Source organism: Triticum urartu, chromosome 4A, assembly GCF_056163025.1.
Source record: "Triticum urartu cultivar PI428250 chromosome 4A, HENAU_Tu73, whole genome shotgun sequence".
NCBI lineage: Eukaryota > Viridiplantae > Streptophyta > Magnoliopsida > Poales > Poaceae > Triticum > Triticum urartu.
In genome coordinates, this window is record NC_141876.1 from 227,885,173 (window position 1) to 227,906,773 (window position 21,601).

The following is a 21,601-nucleotide window of genomic DNA, read 5'->3' on the forward strand; positions in this document are numbered from 1 at the left end:
CCTTGACCACCCTGTTGAGCCTGCGATCGAGCAGGATGAAAGGGAAGAGGGTCAATACAGCCTCGAAGAACTCACCGATCACGAGGATTCAGAAGATAGTAACTACTTACCTGTCTCTGAAGAGGATGTTAGCCTCGGTAACGAAGATTTCATTATCCTAGAGGAACCCCTCGAACAAGAACGCTTCAAACGACGGCTCATCGCCACCACACAGAGCCTGAAAAAGAAACAACAGCAGATTCAAGCCGAACACAATACGCTCATTGACATATGGACTAGGGTCCTAGCCGCCGAAGAAGGATATGGCTTTGAGCGCCCGACAAAGAGTTATCCAAAACGCAGGCTACTGCCACAATTCGACGATGAGGCCCTTGCACCAATACCGTCAAAATACAATCAGGCTGATCAACAAGACCGGCCACCATGTGGACGGGGCAAAATGGCTAATTATGCCGAACACCGGCCCGCGTCCCCCTCTCCATAGAGGCAAGGAGATAGCGGCTCCGGGCTATATGTATGACCTACGTCAGGACCTGACCAACAGAGCTGGCCAGACAAGATCAATCAATGGATCAAGAGGACGTGCCCCCACACGGGATGACGACCATCAAGCCTGGCATGACAAATATAACTAACTTCGGGGGTCAGCACCGAACACAGATGTCACCCGAACTTCGTCGTGATAACGCTCGATATAGAGGTGCCGCACACCCCATGTGCTTTACCGATGAGGTAATGCAGCACCAATTTCTGGAAGGGTTCAAACCCGTGAACATCGAGCAATACGGTGGAATGACAGATCCCGTTGTATGGATTGAAGATTTTCTTCTCCACATTCACATGGCTCGCGGAGATGACATCCACGCCATTAAATACCCCCCTCTAAAGCTTAAAGGACCAGCACGACACTGGTCAAATAGCCTCCCAGAGAACTCCATTGGAATTTGGTAAGACCTAGAGGATGCCTTTCGGGCCAACTTTCAGGGCACTTATGTCCGGCCACCGGATGCTGATGATGTGAGGCACATAATCTAGCAACCCAGAGAGTCAGCTCACAAACTTTGGAATCGATTCTTAATTAAAAAGAACCAAATCGTGGATTTTTTGGACGCCGACGCCTTAGCAGCGTTTAAGCACACCGTACGTGACGAATGGCTCGCCCGACACCTCGGTCAGGAAAAGTCGAACACCATGGTGGCTCTTAATGCACTTATGACCTGCTTCTGTGCAGGCGAAGATAGCTGGTTGGCTCGTAGAAGCAATAGACTAGCCACCCCGGCACTTCTGAGGCCAGGGATGGCAATGGCAGGCCACGGTGCAACAACAACATGCGTCGAAACAATAATGGAGAAACATAGGACATGTAAATAAACGCCGGATTCAGTGGCTTCAACTCGGCCAGTGGAAAAAGTCGTTCAAAGGTAATCGGGACGGTCCATCCAACTTGGAAAAACTACTAGAGAGACCTTGCCAAATTCATGGCACCCCTAACAAGCCTACCAACCACACCAACAGAAATTGCTGGGTTTTCAAGCAGGCCGGTAAGTTAAATGCCGGGCATAAAAGGGAAATGACCTCAAAGCGAGGATGATGATGAACCTCGCCTACCAAACATCGGGGGACAGAAACAATTCTCCCTGAAGGAGAAAACGGTGAACATGATATATGTCACCCACATCCCGAAGAGGGAGCGCAAATGCACATTATGGGACGTCTACGCCGTCGTGCCTTTCGCCCGAAAATTTAATCCATGGTCGGCTTTTCCGATCACCTTTGATCACAGGGACCACCCAACCAGTATCCGTCATGGAGGTTCGGCTGCCCTGGTACTCGATTCTATCATCAACGGGTACCATCTCACTAGAATTCTTATGGACGGAGGCAGTAGCCTCAACTTGATCTACAAGGATACTATCCATAAGATGGGTATCAACCCATCAAGAATCAAGCCTAGTAGCACTACCTATAAGGAGTGATACCCGGCGTGCAGGCCTGTTGCACGGGCTACTTAATGCTGGAAGTAGTATTCGGCTATCCAGATAACTTCAAAAGTGAAGAATTTATCTTCGACATCGTCCCTTTTCGCAGGGGTTATCATGCACTGCTCGGACTAACCGGTTTCGCTCGCTTTAACACAGTCCTGCACTATTCTTATCTGAAGCTAAAATTGCATGGACCTCGGGGCGTCATCACAGTAAATGGGAATATGGAGCGCTCCCTCTGTACTAAGGAGCATACCGCGGCCCTAGCAGTCAAAGTACAGAGCAGCCTCAACAAGCCAAACAACTCATCGGTCATCAAGACCCATGACACTGCTAAACGTGTCTGAGCCGCGTTACAATGCGGTAGCTCGGCAGAACCTGAGCTCGAGTAGCAGTTTAGCCTCTGACGATTGCCCCACAAGGTTGCGGTGTATGTACCTCGTGTACACAATTACGCCCTTAAAATACCTTGTGCAGCGCCAGAGGCACATTGCGGAAAAGGCCAATAGTACAGCTAGACCCTATTCGGACCTCAAATATTCATGCACTGTAGGTTCCTCTTTTTAGCAGACGACCATTGGACTCCTCCCCTTCAAGGATATCTCACAAAGGAGAAATGACGTAGACGTGCAACAGGGCATTATTGGGATTCTTTAACCATTTCGATTAGGCTATGTGTAAACCTTTCCCTTGTATAAACTTTTTCATGTAAAATGACCTCGATGTTTTTGGCATTATCTGTAAGAACATGGCTCAACGTATTAGTCAGGGTATAAAGGAAACATTTGATTACCACTTTATTTGGTAGTTATTTTATTTTATATTATCATTTGTATCCCCTCCCTACTTTAGACTGCCACACGTGCATTAGTCCGGCCTTAACACCGAAGGCTGTATTCGGTCCTGCAAATTTCAAGTCTGAACACCTATAGGGAACATCTTGGTGTCCCGAATATTGCATTATATGCATTGGCTCCGAATCATGTCTTTGGTCTATAATTGGGTTGCCCGGCTCCTATGCTTACCACCTTACATTTCGCTCGTTCAGCTAAGGTAGTAAAGGGAGAACATGCGATTGTATTTATGGTTTGTCCGGTCAAGTACCTCAGTAGAGAAAGCCGAACACTGAGTGGTATTATACTAAAAATTGTTAGCGATTCACCCCGTGTTATACGAGGGGCTGGTCTTCGTGCAGCCGCGTGGGTAAGGCACCGTAGTCTGGATAGCCGCACACGCACAAGGGGCTACTACTTAGCTCCACAGTCAAACTCCTATGGCTAAGTTAAAGTAATACAGCCGCATAGTTCGATTGTCTGGTTCACCTCGCGGACACCTCCTTTATGGACCGAGACGTTGGATAAAGTGTGGTCACACATTATGTCGAACACCCCTGTAGCATCTACATGGGGGCTGAAGCCGACGACTAGCAACTTTCAGAAATATAACAATAAACGACCGCGCAGGAGAAAAAATCGCTTGAAAACACGCACAAACTATATATATATATGTATGTATATATATATATGTATATATATAATAGCATGGGTTCATAACATAGTTTCCACTACCCGAAGACATTCAATCAAATATTACGTACTTGGAACATTGAACCTCTATCACTCGGGCTCCATCTAGGACATCATCGAAGTACCTCTCCGGCTTCCGATGATCCTTGGCTTCGGGCGGACCCGTGGTTGCCACTTTGGTGGCCTTCATCTTTGCCCATGGCATTGTGACACCAGCGAAGGCCATCTGGGCATCCTCTATGCAGGCTGGGCGCTTTATAGCATCAATCTGGGGCCGCGCATCGACAAGCGGCTTCACCAAACCAATGTAGCAGCTCAGAATCTGCTCGGCCGGCCAGAGTTGTACTATTAGATCCTTCATGGCCAAGTCGACCACCCTATGCAGATCCGTCAGCTGCTTCAGGAAGAGCCTTGGCAAGCTGAGATGACTTGTACGAAGTCTTCTGCTCGAAGGTTTCGCATTTGCTGATGGCATCCTTCAGCTCCTGCTCGACTTCGGCCACCCGAGCTTCGTGTTGGCGGCAGGCAGCTTGCTCGGCCTCCAGTTCTGCATACGCTTTCTCAGCGGCTGCCTTATTCGCCTCCGCCTCTTTCTTGGCCTGGGCGAGGGCACCTATGAGGGTCTCGACCTCGGCTGCGCCAACTATGATCATAGTCAAAGCATTTTAGTAGTTAACCTCTCAGTATACATATCACTTCTGACATAAAAATAATATTTTCACATCATACGCATACCTTGCATCTCATCGAGCCACTTATTAATGCAGTCGATTTCCTCACTTGCCACCTGAAGCTTCCAATTGAGTTCGGAAACTTCTATGGCTTGGGCGGTTGTCGCCAACATGGAAGCCTATTTTCAATAACAGCGCAGTGTATTACTCTCCTGAATACTATGTGGATCCTCTGACCGGTTTCTTTTATACCGACCAGAGTCTCAGGGGCTACTGTCTGTATACAGGTTTATTCTTCTATGTGCAAAGTTTTTTAGAACATTATGCCGCATACCTCAAAGCCTATCAGTAGGCTGCGGAAGGCTTCGTTCACTCTTTTTTTAGCAGACTGAACCTTCTCCATAACCACACCCATCAGGGTGCGGTGCTCCGCCATAACGGAAGCACTTTGCAGTGCTTCCTCCAGGGCGTCGGGTGCCTCTGGATTAATGAAGGCCACCGATGGAGCTATTGCTCCTCCCCCTCCTTCGAAGGGGGTTGCTTATCCAATCCCAGAGCCATTCTGGTCTCCTAAATGGTGTTCGGTTGGGGCCCAGATTGTAGGGGCTCCCCTCCATCAGTTGTCATAGGGGCCGCCTCCCCTAGGTCTTCGGCAACTGAGGTTTTAACCTCGGGCGCTCTCTCGATGACTTCGTTCGCCCCCCTTCGGGATGACACTTTGGTGTCCTCCATGGCGATACGCGAGGGGGCTCACTGCAGCGTGTCACTCTCTGCCATTTCGAACGACAAAGATTTCCCCTCCGATAATGGAGTATGCGGGAGATCGCTGGGAGGGCTGAAAGGAAAATAACAAAATAACTTACATAATGGAAGCAGGTAGACCGAAGATAAACAGTAAGTTTCTAAATACTTATGATTCGGCCAGGGGCTTCACCATGGGAGGTTTCTTGGGGACTAGTTCGGACTCTGAGTCCGAACTGTCCGGGAGGGTCAGCTTCCCTCTCTTGGGCGCCTCACCCTCCGGGTCTTCGCAGTCTTCCCTCTTCTTCTTCCTCCCCTTACGGGGGGAGCCACTTTCCACCTCCTCCTCCTCTTCTTCCTCGTATCCCTCGTGGGAAGATAGGGCTTCAGTCTCTCCAGACACTGTTTTCTGAAGGACCCTTGTGGCAGGGGCCGCTCTTTGCTTCCTTGCCCTTCTTCTTCTTGGTTTTCTTCTTCGGCGCCAGATAGGGCGCCAGGACCAACATCTCCGTCAGCTAGGGTGTGGTCGGGTCCTCAGGCAGCGGTGCCGGACAATTGATCCGCTCTGCCTTTGCCTTCCAGATTTGTAAGGAAAGTAGACAATATAATTTCTATTATAACTGAATTATTGACTGGATAGGGCTTCGAAAAGATTATGCTTACTGCCATGGCTGGGTTCTCAATGTCGAGTCCAATGTCCTCGGTCTTCTTTGGCTAGTTTTTCTGAGCCTTGAAGAGTTGCTTCCATATATCTTCATGTGTGGTGCCGAAAAAGCGCTTCAAGGTCCGTGGCTCCTCCGGATTGAACTCCCACATGGTTGAGACTCGGAGCTGGCAAGTAAGGATGCGGCGTAGTAGAATCACTTAAATCACATTGGTGAGACCGGTGTTCTCACCCAACATGTCAGAGATGCGCTTTTGGAGTATCTTCACCTCCGGTTTGGACCCCCAATCAAGGCCCTTGGCGGTCCATGAGGCGAGTCTCGTGCGGGCGTCGGATCTAATGTCAGGAATGGTCGCCCAGTTGGCGTCGCGGGGTTTTGTGATGTAGAACCACTCCTACTGCCATACCTTGACTATTTCTACAAATGCCCCTTCGGCCCAGACGACGTTGGGGAGCTTTCTTACCATCGCCCCGCCACAATACGCATGCTGTCCATCGACCACCTTTGGCTTCAGGTTGAAGACCTTGAGCCACAGGCCGAAGTGTGGGTGGATGCGGAGAAGAGCCTCGCACACGACTATGGAAGCCGATATGTGGAGGAAGGAATTTGCGGCTAGATTGTGGAAATCTAGCCCGTAGTAAAACATAAGACCCCGGACAAAGGGGTGGAGGGGAAATCCTAGCACGCGAAGTATGTGGGGGATGAACACAACCCTTTCACCAGATCCTGTAGTAGGAATGACCTGGTCTTTGTCTGGAATCCTATGCACGATGTCCGCGGACAGATAGCCCGCGCTCCGGAGATCCTTGACGTCCTTTTCAATGACGGAGGAGGCCTCCCAGTTGACCTTGGAGCCGAACCTGGCCATTGCTGGGGTGGGTGGCAGCGGTGGAGAAGCTCGGAGTTGTCGGTGCTGGAGCTTGGAGATTAGCATACGGATGCTAGAGGAAGGCATGAAGAAAAAGGAGGGGTCTTTACCCTTTTATGGCTGGTGAAAATTCCAAGCGTCCCCTCTGAAGCCATAAATCTCGCTCGCTCCCAACGAGATCGTGCGTAAGTTGCGGTTGGGTTACCCAAACTATATTGATGGGAATCCCGTAATGGGCGGGTGTAACATCCCAAATTTTCAATTTGGAATGTTATACAGTAGATCATCATTGCATATCATAATTTATTTCAATTTGGCTTGATCCTAGAAATTCTACGCAACTCAAGGACCCATGGAGAGAGTTGGGAATTTCGTTATTTTCACATTTGAGTTTTTCTCGAATTTTGGAAAGACCATCGTTTGACTTTAATTATTTTATCTTCAAATATTTTTTTATAAAAATAAAAGAGAGAGGATAAAATGACTTCCTCAAAATAAAGAAATATTGGAGATTTAGTGTTAAAATCAAATATGAGTTTTATTCGGATTTTTATCGCTATTTTATACGAATTAGGAAAAAAATAAATGTTTTTCAAAATTGTATTAGAGTCCCAAATAAATGTTCACTTTGTCCGGTAGATTTTTAGAGGACGGGGAAAATTTATTTCAGAATTTTTGGAGTCCGTTTAGTATTTCTTTTCTTTCTTTTTCTCCACGTCAGAATATAAAAAAAACAAACCGACTCCGGGCCATACCCGAGCGGGACTCCGCCCGGGGGGGCTTCATAAGCTGCACCGGCCGAGCCCCGCAGCCCACAGCCCGTGCCCCATCGCCAAACCATAGCCGTCGCCGCCGCCGCCGCCGGATCTCGTCGCCGTTGACCACCGGTTGACCGGTCGGTCTTCTTCGTTTAAACCCTGATTTTTTTATTTTCTTTCCAGTTTATTTCTTCAGAACGGTTTTTCTGTCGGTTTAACAAATGGTTTTCACCGTTTAGCCGCAGATAGCGAACGTTCGTTCGTTAGCCTGTTCGTCAGTTTTTCTTTTTCTCGGATTTTTTTCGCGATTATTCTCGATTGCGATTTCTGATCCGATTTTAGTTTTAGTTTATCTTTTCCCTCGTTTATCTGAATCTGGCGATTCAAGCGCCTAGAGTTTCGTCTCGAAGCCCTCTTTCTGTTTAACCAACTTAAAGAAGTTTTTGCTACTATAAAATATGACTTTAGTCCAGATTAGTAAACGAAGCTTGTTTCTTTCGTAGTTTGATTTTCGTTGGTTCGTTTGATTTGATTGTTTTTTCAAACTAGAGTTCTTAAGTTGAACTTTATGGTTAGATCTTCTTATTTGAGTTTTTACCCGTGCACCTTGCTTGAGTGCTTATTGTATGCTTTTTTGATTGCGATAGAGTACCCAGAGTGCGAAGCGTGCTACTACGAGTCTCTAGGTTTCACGGATCATCAGCAAGGCAAGTAACACTTTGATCATACCTCTTTACTGCCCAATTTTATTGCATTAGATCAATCCTCAAACACTTGCACGGATAGGATCTGATTAAATTGTGGTTTTTGGGAAGTATATGAGGTAGAACCTATTTGTCGTGGTTCTAACTCTGACAGTGATGTAGGGGGTGAGTATGGAGAGGCTAGATCCTAGCTATTGGGAAGTTGTTACACGCGAGGTTTACGAGTTCAGGCCCTTCTCGGAGGAAGTAATAGCCCTACGTCTCGGAGCCCGGAGGCGGTCGACTGGATTATGCGTGTATGGATTACAGGGGTGCGAACCCTTCCTACTGAGGAGCGGGGTGGCTTATATAGAGTTCGCCGGCCCCCTCCTGCCCTCAGTAATGCAGGGTTTAAAGTACATTTAAGGTGGGGCGTTACTGGTAACGCCTCTAATAAAGTGCTCTAATGACCATGAAGACTACTTAACAGTTGACCGTTTGCCTACGGAGTGACTGTAGGCCTCCTGGCTGTCGAGTGATTAGCTTCATGGTCGAGTGGTAGCTTCTTGGTCGAGTGTCTTGAACCTGTCGAGTGGAGTACCTTCAAGTCGATTGATAGGTGATTTCTTCTAGGGATGTCCTTGGGTAGGACTCCTTGGGACGGATCTGTGCTCCTACCCCAGGTACATAGCTTCATCATTAGCCCCCGAATGGATCGAGGTTAGAGTGGGGGAAGAGTTGGGGATCCTTTCCGACTGGTTCTTTGGGGCCGTATGAGTGCCTCGTTTAAGGTCAGTTGCCGGGGATGACATCACCAACCTCTTTCAGTCGCCTTGATCCATTCCAGGCCCTTCGTCGAGTGAATATCCTTGCTTGCGACATGCCGAGTGTTGGTGCGAGCGGGATACTCTGTTTTTGGTGAGCGGTTCTGCGGCCCGCGGATCTCACGGGATTTGGATTTTGGGAAGCGCGCGGGACGGGAGCAGCCGCAGTAATCGGAAGTGATAAAGCGGAAACTCCTCGATCCTCGCGTCGCCTTTTTCGCCACGTACTGCGCGCGCGTCTGCTGCGGGATTTGACTGGACTGTCTGGGCCTACCAGTCAGCCACTCGGGAGCAGCCCCTTATAAGTTGCCGGCTCGGGGTTTCCAAGCCGCGCGCTTCTCTTCTTCTTCCTTCTTTCTTCCTCTCTCTCTTCGCCAGCCCTCCCGCGACCCTCGGCCGTACCCTAGCGCCGTTAGCTCATGCGACACCTCGCCGGTGACGATGGTGAAGGGCAAGACCACTGCTTTGGAGCGCGCGAAGAAGGCGGCGGTGGCGGGGAAAGGAAAGAAGTCTTCACGAGGCGGATCTTCTTCCCGGACCACCCTACCCAAGGGTTGGATTCAGGGCGACTGGATGCCATCAGTGCTCCGGCAGGAAGATCTCGACGACATGGTCGAGGGAGGAGCTATTCCCCACGAGGCTGCGCGTCTCCCGGGGACGGAGATCGAGCCGCAACCCCGCGACGGTGAGTGCGTGCTCCTCGCCACCCACATCGACCGAGGGTTTTCTCTGCCTCCCCATCCATTCTTCCGGAGCTTCTTGAATTTCTTCGGAGCGCAGCTCCATCACTTTACCCCCAACTCCATAGTCTACCTTGCCGCGTTCATTTCCATGTGCGAGGCCTTCCTGGGTTGCCGTCCGCATTGGGGGCTTTTCAAGCATATCTTTACTTGCCGTCTTAGTCGGTTAAAAAGGCCAAGTCGAGTGATGAGAAGACGCAAGTGATCCAGCTGTGCGGGGGCCTTGCGATCCAGACGAGGGGGAAGAGCTGTTTCCCCTCTATCACCTTCCCGGAGTCGGTCCGCGGTTGGCAGTCGACCTGGTTCTACTGCCAGGACTAGGCGACCCCCGGACAGTCGACTGGTCTTCCTCCTTTTTCTCTCGACCGAGCCGAGAAGCCCGTCTCTCTGAAGGTCACGCCGGAGGAAAGTGCCCAAGTCAAGGTATTGGCGGGTCGAGTGGTTGAGCTTGTCCGTGAGGGAGTGACTGGGATGGATCTGTTAGAGGTCTTTCTCCAGAGGCGCATCCAACCGCTCCAGGCGCCAGACCACCCGATGTGGCTATATTCTGGCCTTGACGACACCACTCGGATCCACCCGGAGGAGGTCACCGACGAGATGCTGGAGGGGTGGCTGTCAAGCATCACGGGGAACAAAGACAACCCCCGAGGAGCGAGAAGGGTAATTCCACTCGACAACTCATATGAAGTGGATCAGGTATGTCTTTGTGTCGGATATCTGGCCCTCTGTATTAGCCTTCTTTGGGTAAGTCGATTGACTTTCGTCTTGTCTGTTGTCTTCCAGGCTACCACTGAGATGTACTCGACGCCCAATGGGGCACAAGGGTCGACTGAAGAAGGTGAGGGGAGCAGAGGCGAGAGCGGGGACGACCAGGTCGAGTGGGAGTCCGACGGCGAGGGAGAGGAAGGCGACGACATCTTCTCCAGCGAAGAGGAGGTGGAGGCTGAACCCTCCCGCCCGGAGGGACGGTCCAAGCTCGCCCACGATCCAGCGCAGGAACGTGGCAAGGCGGCTGCTCCTGTTGGGCAGTCGTCGAAACGCCCTCGGACTTCTTCTCCTCCGCCGGCCGGTAAGGCTCCCAAGCACCCACGAACGACGACATCCAAGCCGCCCAAGGCCTTGCCCAAGATGAAGATAGCTGTTCCCACCATTTCGGGGTAACAATAACACCTGCTTTCCTTTGTCGACTGTGGACGGATCCTTGGTCGATTCACTGGGTCAACTGACTAACTTTCGAGATTTGCAGTGGTGCAACTTCTGAGGTCTCCGCCAGGAACGACGACCAAGAGATGGAGGACGCTGTCACCTCCAACCCTGGTACGATTACTGACGTCCTGCTTACGAGTCGACTGAATCGTTGGTCGATTGAATGTTTTCCTTGCAGCTCCTCCTCATGTTATCGACCTCCCGGACGACGACGACAACGCACCACTGAGGGTGAAGAGGAAGAAGAAGGCGTTGGCTAGCAAGACTCCGCAATCCACTCCGGCGCCTGAGGCCGCAGTTCGGGATGATGGCGAACCTACTCGGGCTTCCGTGACTTTCGTTGTTCCTCTGACGAGTGTGCGGCCTTCAGCGTCGACTGCAGATCCGTCTTCGCTTTTTGCTGCGTACCCCGTCCCTGAGGACCAAGTGGCTGCTGCGAAGGAGGCTGTACGCCAGGCTGGAGTCATGATGGAATAGGTCAAAGTGGCTTGGGAGGCTTGCCAGGCGGCTTATGACACAAGCTCGGCTCTTCAGAGCAATGTCCAGGTCAGTCGACTTCAACACTTGGTCTATTTTGGTATGTCCTTTGAAGAATCTCTTTTCCGAAGATCTTTAAGTTTGTACACCCACTGGGTGTGTTTGCCAGTTTTTGGACGAGTGGGGGCACGCTAAGTGCACCCACTGGGTGTAGTCCCCGAGACTACGGTCGACTGCTGGCAGTCGACTGTAGTCTTTAAATTGAGTCGTAGTTGAGTTTCTTCGCTCTGTCTGATCGGGCCATGTCACATGGAACGGTATCCTGTCGACTGCGGGCAGTCGATGTCTTTCTCTCTCTCCCTTTTTTTTTACTGGGTGTAGGCTACTGTCGAGTGTTTCGCTTCGGCTGTAGTCTTAGAAACTCCATTATTGTCTCTTAGCTGCTCGGAAGCAACTTGTCTTTGACTCGACTTCAGGGGTCGGTCGGGTGGGATAGGAACCGGTGGGGGCACGCTAAGTGCACCCACTGGGTGTAGTCCCCGAGACTATGGTGGACTGATGGCAGTCGACCGTAGTCTTAGTATTTATTGTCTTTGTTGCTCTTTTTTTTTACTGAGATTGCAACTCCTCCCCTTCGACTTCAGAAGTCTTGTGATCTTGGAACCCGCTTGGCTGACCTGGAGAAGCAGCAAATTCAGATGAACCTCGATCTGGAGCTGGCCAGGATGGAGCTGCAGAAGGTCAGAGACGGCGCCGCAGGTAAGACGCCTTTGTCGACTGGTTAGTTTTCAGGTTTGAGTATCTCTTCGCTTTCTCCGACTCAATCATCATTTTTGCAGAAAAACTGAAAGAAGCTCTGGCGAAGAAGGATTAGGACTTGGCTGCTGCCCGTAAGGAGGCTGATGACAAAACCGCTCTGGCCGCGCAGAAGCTGGCTTCGGTCGACCAATTAGACGGGGAGAACACCAAGTTGAAGACCGCTCTGAAGGAAGCCAACAGGGAGTGTTCGCGTTGGAAGAAGGAGCACCTCACCCTGAGCGAGAAGATGGAAAGCATCGCTCACAGAAGAGACGACCTGGAGAGCTACTTGAGGAGCTTTGCCAAGAAGCTGTACATCAAGCTCGAAGGTGCACAATCAGTTCCGACTGGTTCTTTTTTTTGTGTCGACTCAGTTTTATGAAATTTGACTTATCCTTGGGTCGTGCATGCAGAACTTTGCCAGAACTTCGAAGAGGAGATCGGGGGGATCGAAACAGGTTTGGATCCAATCAACTCTCCAGTGCAAGACAAAGGTGCCATGAACCTACTCCGACTGGAATCCCATGTTGACGGTGTCGTGGATTACTTGGCTCGACTGAAGGTCGCCATGACGCGGATCGACCCGACGCTTTGGCCAGAATCCACGCTCCAGAATGATCTCGAGTCTCTGATGACTCGACTCAACGGAATCCCTGACCGAGTGCAAGAGTGGAAGAAGTCTTCAGCTCGGTGTGGTGCTGACATGGCTCTGTCTCTGGTCCGCGTCCATTGCAAGGAGGTGCGGGAGGAGAAGCTGGCCGCCATCCAAGTCGCCAACACGAGGAAGCACAACTTCCAGGACTTCATGGAGACATTTATTGCTGCTGCTACCCGCATCGCAGATGGGATCGACTTGGATGAGTTTGTCGCCCCTGCCAGTCCTCCTCCTCCTGAGGAGTGAAAAAACTTGCCTCGGAATGCCGAGCGTATTTTGTAATCCGTTAAACTCTGCTTTAAATTGGCCTCGGAATGCCGAGTGGGAGTGTAACAGTTAAACTCTGCCGAGCTGGGAGCTCGAGTACTTTGATCTGAGGTCTCTGGGACCTTTTAGGATTTATTTGAACTTGATTTGTCGTTGAATCCCTTCGTGGATGACCCGTCGAGTGGTATTTGATCTTCACTCGAAATAACTTTGTGTCTGTGGTGCAGCTCCGAAGGAGAAGGTGGCAGTCGACCTACCCCTCATCGTCCTTGGGAAGTGAGAAGTGTTTCATACTTAGGCGAGCGCGGAACTGCAGCTAAGCCTCCGAGTGGGAGGCTTGCTCTCCACTCGGCAGGATTTTCAAACTTAGGCGAGTGCTGACTGCAGCTAAGTCTCTTCGTAGGAGATCTTAGGCGAGCGCGGGACTGCAGCTAAGCCCCCGAGTGGGAGGATTGCTCTCCACTCGGTAGGATTTTTCAAACTTAGGCGAGTGTTGACCACAGCTAAGTCTCTTCGTAGGAGAACTTAGGCGAGTGCTGGACTGCAGCTAAGCCCCCGAGTGGGAGGTTTGCTCTCCACTCGGTAGGATTTTTCAAACTTAGGCGAGTGCTGACCGCATAGGCGAGTGCTGACCGCAGCTAAGTCTCTTCGTATGAGAACTTAGGCGAGCGCGGGACTGCAGCTAAGCCCCCGAGTGGGAGGTTTGCTCTCCACTCGGTAGGATTTTCAAACTTAGGCGAGTGCTGACCGCAGCTAAGTCTCTTCGTAGGAGAACATAGGCGAGTGCTGGACTGCAGCTAAGCCCCCGAGTGGGAGGATTGCTCTCCACTCGGTAGGATTTTCAAACTTAGGCGAGTGCTGACCGCAGCTAAGTCTCTTCGTAGGAGAACTTAGGCGAGTGCTGGACTGCAGCTAAGCCCCCGAGTGGGAGGTTTGCTCTCCACTCGGTAGGATTTTCAAACTTAGGCGAGTGCTGACCGCAGCTAAGTCTCTTCGTAGGAGAACTTAGGCGAGTGCTGGACTGCAGCTAAGCCCCCGAGTGGGTGGATTGCTCTCCACTCGGTAAGATTTTTCAAACTTAGGCGAGTGCTGACCGCAGCTAAGTCTCTTCGTAGGAGAACTTAGGTGAGTGCTGGACTGCAGTTAAGCCCTCGAATGGGAGGTTTGCTCTCCACTCGGTAGGATTTTTCAAACTTAGGTGAGTGCTGACTGCAGCTAAGTCTCTTCATAGGAGAACTTAGGCGAGTGCTGGACTGGAGCTAAGCCCCCGAGTGGGAGGTTTGCTCTCCACTCGGTAGGATTTTTCAAACTTAGGCGAGTGCTGACTGCAGCTAAGTCTCTTCGTAGGAGAACTTAGGCGAGTGCTGGACTGCAGCTAAGCCCCCGAGTGGGAGGATTGCTCTCCACTCGGTAGGATTTTTCAAACTTAGGCGAGTGCTGACCGCAGCTAGGTCTCTTCGTAGGAGAACTTAGGCGAGTGCTGGACTGCAGCTAAGCCCCCGAGTGGGAGGTTTGCTCTCCACCCGGTAGGATTTTTCAAACTTAGGCGAGTGCTGACTGCAGCTAAGTCTCTTCGTAGGAGAACTTAGGAGAGTGCTGGACTGCAGCTAAGCTCTCGAGTGGGAGGTTTGCTCTCCACTCGGTAGGATTTTTTTGAACTTAGGCAAAACGGATTCGCGACCAAGTCACCCACTGGGGGTTTTCGTATGTAAACAAAAGTGACAGCAATCATTGGAACACTCTTGTCTTTGATAAAAATGAACTGCGGAAGTTTCTTTTATTACATCTTTATAGGAAGGAACTTAAGTGTAAAAGTGGCGGAGCAGCTATGCGTTCCAAGCTCGCGGCTCGTCGCTCTGGCGATCAACATTGTAGAGGTGATATGCTCCGTTGTTGAGGACTCTGGTGATGATGAAGGGGCCTTCCCAAGTAGGAGCAAGCTTGTGTGGTTTCTGTTGATCCACTCGGAGGACCAAATCTCCTTCTTGGAAGGCTCGACTCTTCACATGCCGGGCATGGAATCGACGCAAGTCTTGCTGATAAATGGTCGATCTGATCATGGCCGTCTCTCTTTCTTCTTCCAGGAGGTCTACTGCATCTTGCCGAGCCTGTTCTGCTTCATCCTCCGTGTAAAGCTCGACTCGGGGAGCGTTGTGAAGGAGATCACTTGGCAGAACGGCTTCGGCTCCATAAACAAGAAAGAATGGGGTTCTTCCAGTCAACCGGTTAGGGGTGGTCCTTAATCCCCATAGAACTGACGGAAGCTCGTAGACCCAGGCACCTGCCGCGTGCTTGAGGTCACGCATTAGTTGCGGTTTTAGTCCTTTGAGGATCAGACCATTTGCTCTTTCAGCTTGTCCATTCGACTGGGGATGGGCGACTGATGCATAGTCGACTCGAGTGCCTTGAGAGGCGCAAAAGGCTCTGAACTGGTCTGAATCGAAGTTTGACCCATTGTCAGTGATGATGCTGTGAGGGACTCCATATCTGAATGTTAGTCCTCTGACGAAACTAATAGCAGTGCCAGCATCGAGGTTCTTGATGGGTTTAGCTTCAATCCACTTGGTAAACTTGTCGACCGCCACGAGCACATGGGTGAAACCGCTCCTGCCTGTTCTCAGAGGACCGACCATGTCCAGTCCCCAGACAGCGAAGGGCCAGACGAGTGGAATGGTCTTCAGGGCTGATGCGGGCTTGTGGGACATGTTGGAGTAGAACTGACACCCCTCACACTTGTCAACTATCTCCTTTGCCATCTCATTTGCTCTCGGCCAGTAAAATCCCGCTCGGTATGCTTTGGCCACAATGGTCCGGGAGGACGCATGGTGACCGCAGGTCCCCGAGTGGATCTCATCAAGGATCATCTGACCTTCTTCCGGTGTTATGCACTTCTGACCGATTCCAGTCGCGCTTTCTCTGTACAACTGTCCTTTTATGACTGTGAAGGCCTTGTACCGACGGACGATCTGTCGAGTCTCTTCTTCGTCCTCCGGGAGTTCTTTTCTTAGGATATACGCGATGTACGGTACCGTCCAGTCGGGGGTGATCGTCAAGACTTCCATGATTAGGTCGACCACTGCAGGAACTTCGACTTCAGTCGGATCTATGGCGCTTTTCGGCTGCGGGGTTTCTTCTGTGAAGGGATCTTCTTGGACTGACGGCGAGTGGATGTGTTCCAGGAACACGTTGCTGGGAATGGCTTCTCTTTTGGAGCCTGTTTTTGCCAGATCATCGGCTGCCTGATTTTTCAGTCGGGGAATGTGATGAAGCTCCAACCCCTCAAATTTCTTTTCTAGCTTTCTTACTGCGCTGCAGTAACCGGTCATGGCCGGACTTCTGACGTCCCACTCCTTCATCACTTGATTAACCACTAAATCCGAATCGCCATAGACCATGAGGCGACGGACACCGAGTGAAATGGCCATGCGCAACCCATACAAAAGTGCTTCATACTCTGCTTCATTATTGGAGGAGTCAAAGTGAATCTGGAGAACATATTTGAGCTTATCTCATCGGGGGGAGACTAAGACTATTCCCGCGCCGGAACCACTAAGCATCTTAGATCCATCGAAGAACATGGTCCAGTGCTCCGAGTGAACTTGAGTCGGAAGTTGCTGTTCAATCCACTCGGCGATGAAATCTGCGATTGCTTGGGAGTTGATAGCCTTCTTTGCCTTGAACTTGATATTTAAGGGAAGGAGTTCAATCGCCCACTTGGCCACTCGACCGGTTGCATCTCTATTGTGCAGAATCTCCGACAGCGGGGCGTCGCTGACGACTGTAATGGAGTGGTCAGAGAAGTAATGTGCAACTTTCTTTGTGGTCATATAAATCCCATATACAAGCTTCTGGTAATGGGGGTATCTTTGTTTTGAAGGGGTCAAAACTTCAAACACGTAATAGACTGGGCACTGAATTCTGAAGGCTTTTCCTTCCTCTTCCCGCTCGACCGTAAGTACTGTGCTGACAACTTGTCCTGTGGCTGCAATGTAAAGCAGCAAAGGTTCTTTGCTGATTGGGGCAGCAAGCACCGGCTGGGTGGAGAGCAGAGCTTTGAGATCTGCGAATGCTGCATCAGCTTCTGGAGTCCACTCGAATTTGTCAGACTTCTTCATCAGTCGGTAAAGAGGCAACGCCTTTTCACCGAGACGAGAAATGAATCGACTAAAAGCGGCCAACCAGCCTGTAAGCTTTTGGACATCGTGCACGCGTACAGGACGTTTCATCCGAAGTATGGTGCCAATTTTCTCAGGATTGGCGTCGATCCCTCGTTCGGAAACGAGAAAACCGAGTAATTTCCCACCTGGAACTCCGAATGTGCACTTTGATGGATTGAGCTTGATATCGTACCTCCTGAGATTGGCAAAGGTTTCAGCAAAGTCAGCCCACAGGTCGGAACCTTTTCGGGACTTGACCACGATATCGTCCATGTATGCCTCCACATTCTGACTGATTTGAGTGAGTAAACACTTCTGAATCATTCTCATGAACGTGGCTCCGGCGTTCTTGAGGCCGAACGGCATGGTGACGTAACAGAAGCACCCGAATGGGGTGATGAAAGCTATTTTAATCTCGTCGGGCCCATACAGACGGATCTGATGGTACCCGGAATAGGCGTCTAGGAAAGACAGTCTCTCGCACCCCGCAGTCGAGTCGACTATTTGGTCGATGCGAGGGAGGGGAAAATGATCTTTCGGGCAGGCCCGATTGATATGCTTGAAGTCAATGCACATGCAGAGTGACTTGTCCTTTTTGGGGACCATGATGACATTGGCGAGCCACTCAGAGTGGTGAATCTCTCGGATGAACTCTGCTGCCAAGAGCCGAGCCACTTCCTCGCTAATTGCTTGCTTCTTCTGGATGGCGGACCGTCGAAGATGTTCCTTCACAGGCTTAAATTTTGGGTCGACTCGTAGACGGTGCTCAGCCAGCCCTCTAGGAACTCCAGGCATGTCAGAGGGTTTCCATGCGAAGATATCCCAGTTCTCACGGAGGAGCTGGATGAGCGCTTCTTCCTATTTGGAGTCGAGCGTCGTTGAGATGTGAGTCGGAGCAGCGTTGGGGTCCGTCGAGTGAACGTGGACTGTCTTCGTTTCGCCAGCCGACTGAAAAGCTGATTCTAAGGCGGGCTTCTTGGCTCGCAGCAAATCGCTCGGATCGGCAGTCTTTTGGTACTCTTTCAGCTCGACTACTGCCATCTGAGCGTCAGTGATCTTCGAGCCTTTCTGAAAGCATTCTTCCGCCTTCTTCCGATTGCCTGTAACAGTGATCACGCCTTTGGGGCCAGGCATCTTCAGTTTGAGATACACGTAACATGGTCGGGCCATGAAGCGTGCGTAAGCTGGCCTACCCAAAATGGCATGATAGGCACTCTGGAAGTCCACAACTTCGAATGTCAACCTTTCCTTGCGGTAATTCTTCGAATCACCGAAAACTACATCGAGAGCAATCTGGCCGAGCGACTCGGCTTTCTTCCCAGGAATGACTCCATGAAAGCTCATGTTGCTGGTACTAAGTCTGGACATCGGAATGCCCATCCCTTTCAAAGTCTCAAAGTACAGTATGTTCAGGCCACTGCCGCCGTCCATCAATACTTTGGTCAGTCGAGTGCCTTCGACAACTGGGTCGACCACCAAAGCTTGCCTCCCAGGGGTGGCACTATGCGTTGGGTGATCTGACTGGTCGAATGTGATGGCAGTCTGCGACCACTTCAGGTAATTGGGTGTTGCCGGGGCAACCATGTTCACCTCACGGTTAATGACTTTCAGTCGACTCTTGCTCTCAACATCAGCAAAAATCATCAGGGTGGAATTGATCTGGGGATATCCATCGTCACTGTCTTCTTTGTCTTCAATCCTGTCTGGCTCTTTCTCCTTATCTTTGGGCTGCTTGCCCTGGAACTGCTGGATCAGGAGCCGGCACTATCAAGTGGTATGCTTTGGGTAAATAAAATTACCCTCTTCGTCTTTCTTGGTGTGGATGTGACACGGTAAGTCCAAAACATCATTCCCGTCTTGATCTTTGACCTTCTTGGGCTTCTAGGTGCCATTGGGTTTCCCCTTGAAGTTTCCCTAGGCAACGGCCAGGGCCTCCCCGGGAGCAGCTGGCTCGGCCTTCCGCTTCTGTTTCCGAGTGGAGTTTCCTCCAGTTTCCTAGGCGACTGCTTTGAGCTTGCCGCTTCGGAGTCGATCTTCGTCTTCACCATTAGCGTACTTGGTGGCGATCTCCATCATCCGATTTAGAGACATCTCTCTAGTTCGACCGAACTTCAGATTCAACTCTCTGTATTTAACGCCCTCTTTGAAAGCGCAAACTGCCTGATGGTTTGGCACGTTCTCAACTGTGTGGTGCAGCGTGATCCACCTCTGGATGTAATCCCTCAGTGTTTCATTCGGCTTCTGCTCTGTGAGGCCTGCAGGTCGTTTGCATGTTCCTTCAAAGGTCGTGACAAACACTCGGGAGAGGTCCTCCCAGGTGTAAATGCTGCTAGGTGCCAGCTGATTCAACCACGCTCTGGCTGAGCCCTCCAACATAAGAGGCAAATGCTTCATGGCCACTTCATCATTGCCACCGCCAATCTGTACAGCCACTCGGTAATCTTCGAGCCAAGTGTCAGGCTTGGACTCGCCGGTGAACTTGCTGACTCCAGTTGCCAGCCTGAAATTGGGAGGAATCACTGCGGCCCTGATGGCTCGACTGAAGCACTCCGGCCCTGAAACACGTGCTCTGCTGCTGTTGGCAGGCGCATCTCTGTCGTGCCCTCTCGATGAGCCCTGTTCCTGTCGACCAAACCTTGAACGAGGATAGACCTCGCATCAAAGCCTGGGTCTCTAGGGTCGACTGGAATCCTCTGCCCAACACTGTGAGGGCGTCTGTCATCTTGCCGTCGAGGCGCATATGACCCGCTCCTCGGGGGAGGGGTTGGCACTCGACGTCGATCATCTCGTCCGAATCGATGATCATACTGTTCATTTCTCCGGTACTGATCATGCCGGTCATCACGTCCCTCACGCCTCGGGGGCGATCTCGGGCTGTGGGCCGACTAAACTGTGTCTGCTGCAACGGATCGACTGTGGATCCTATCTCGCGACTGGGAAACGGCGGAATTCTGGTTTCCTGCCGCCCGGAGCAATGCTCTGATCTACAACAAGCCTCTGCCTGCCTCTGACTGGGATGGCTGAATTGATTCTGCTATACGGGCTGCGGCGGCTAGATTTTGAACTGGGGTTCGATATACCTGAGGCGGTGAGAAGGGCCGGCGCCGACTGGACTCGGGAGCTAGCGGACGTCGACTGGACTCGGGAGCCCGACGACGCGCTTGCTCGTTGAGTATTCGCTGGAGATTCTCCAGTCGAGTGCGCTCGGCTAGGTTAGCAAGGCGCACGTCCTCCAAGGCCCGGGCCTCAGGGGTTTCTCCAACAATAGGAGTGAGGAGTGCATCCATGTTCCGGCGGCGAAGCTCCTCCCACTGTAACGACGTGAGAGGTTTGGGCAGATACTCATCGTGGGAACGCGACGGGTCGCCTCCGCCCGTAGCTCCGCCAGTGCGAGGGAAACCGGGTGGACTGTGAGTCCCATCGACTGCCAGAACCTCAGCCGCTGGGTCGCTGCTGTCGCACTCGGATGTGGTCTCCACGGAGCCAGTCGACAGGTCGAACAGACCATAGAGGGACTCGGCGGGCTCGATGGCCGCAACTTGTGGGGCTGCCGACTGGCGGGCCACGGCGTGCCTCACCCACCGCTGAAGTCTCGACCGACCGGAGCGCTTGCGCTGGTGGGAGACAGGGCGGGGAGACGACGCATGGGTCGACCGATACTGGGTCGACGGCTACCGCAGGAGGATGCCGCGGATGCATGCGCGGAAGTGCGTCGCACCGCGGACGGGGAGCGCGTCGATGTCGAGTGGTGCCTCCTGAAGCCAGGCGGAGTCGTCGGCGAGGAAGGTGAGCGCGCCGAGACGGATCTCGCGGCCCTCCACCAAAACTCCGCAAAAAACCATGATCAAAGGGATCGGAAAATACCGCAACTTCTCCAACTAAGCGCTAAGATTCCTGCCCCAAGGTGGGCGCCAACTGTCGTGGTTCTAACTCTGACAGTGATGTAGGGGGGTGAGTATGGAGAGGCTAGATCCTAGCTATTGGGAAGTTTTTACACGCGAGGTTTACGAGTTCAGGCCCTTCTCGGAGGAAGTAATAGCCCTACGTCTCGGAGCCCGGAGGCGGTCGACTGGATTATGCGTGTATGGATTACAGGGGTGCGAACCCTTCCTACTGAGGAGGGGGGTGGCTTATATAGAGTTCGCCGGCCCCCTCCTGCCCTCAGTAATGCAGGGTTTAAAGTACATTTAAGGTGGGGCGTTACTGGTAACGCCTCTAATAAAGTGCTCTAATGACCATGAAGACTACTTAACAGCTAACCGTTTGCCTACGGAGTGACTGTAGGCCTCCTGGCTGTCGAGTGATTAGCTTCATGGTCGAGTGGTAGCTTCTTGGTCGAGTGTCTTGAACCTGTCGAGTGGAGTACCTTCAAGTCGATTGATAGGTGATTTCTTCTAGGGATGTCCTTGGGTTGGACTCCTTGGGACGGATCCGTGCTCCTACCCCAGGTACATAGCTTCATCACTATTCACATGTTTATTATCAAACCCTTGGGAGTTACTTCTACGTTATGCTTTTAGTGCCATGCTATGCTTGTAGACGTGGATTGGGTTTGAGAGTATCCATGACAGATGTGAGTTTTT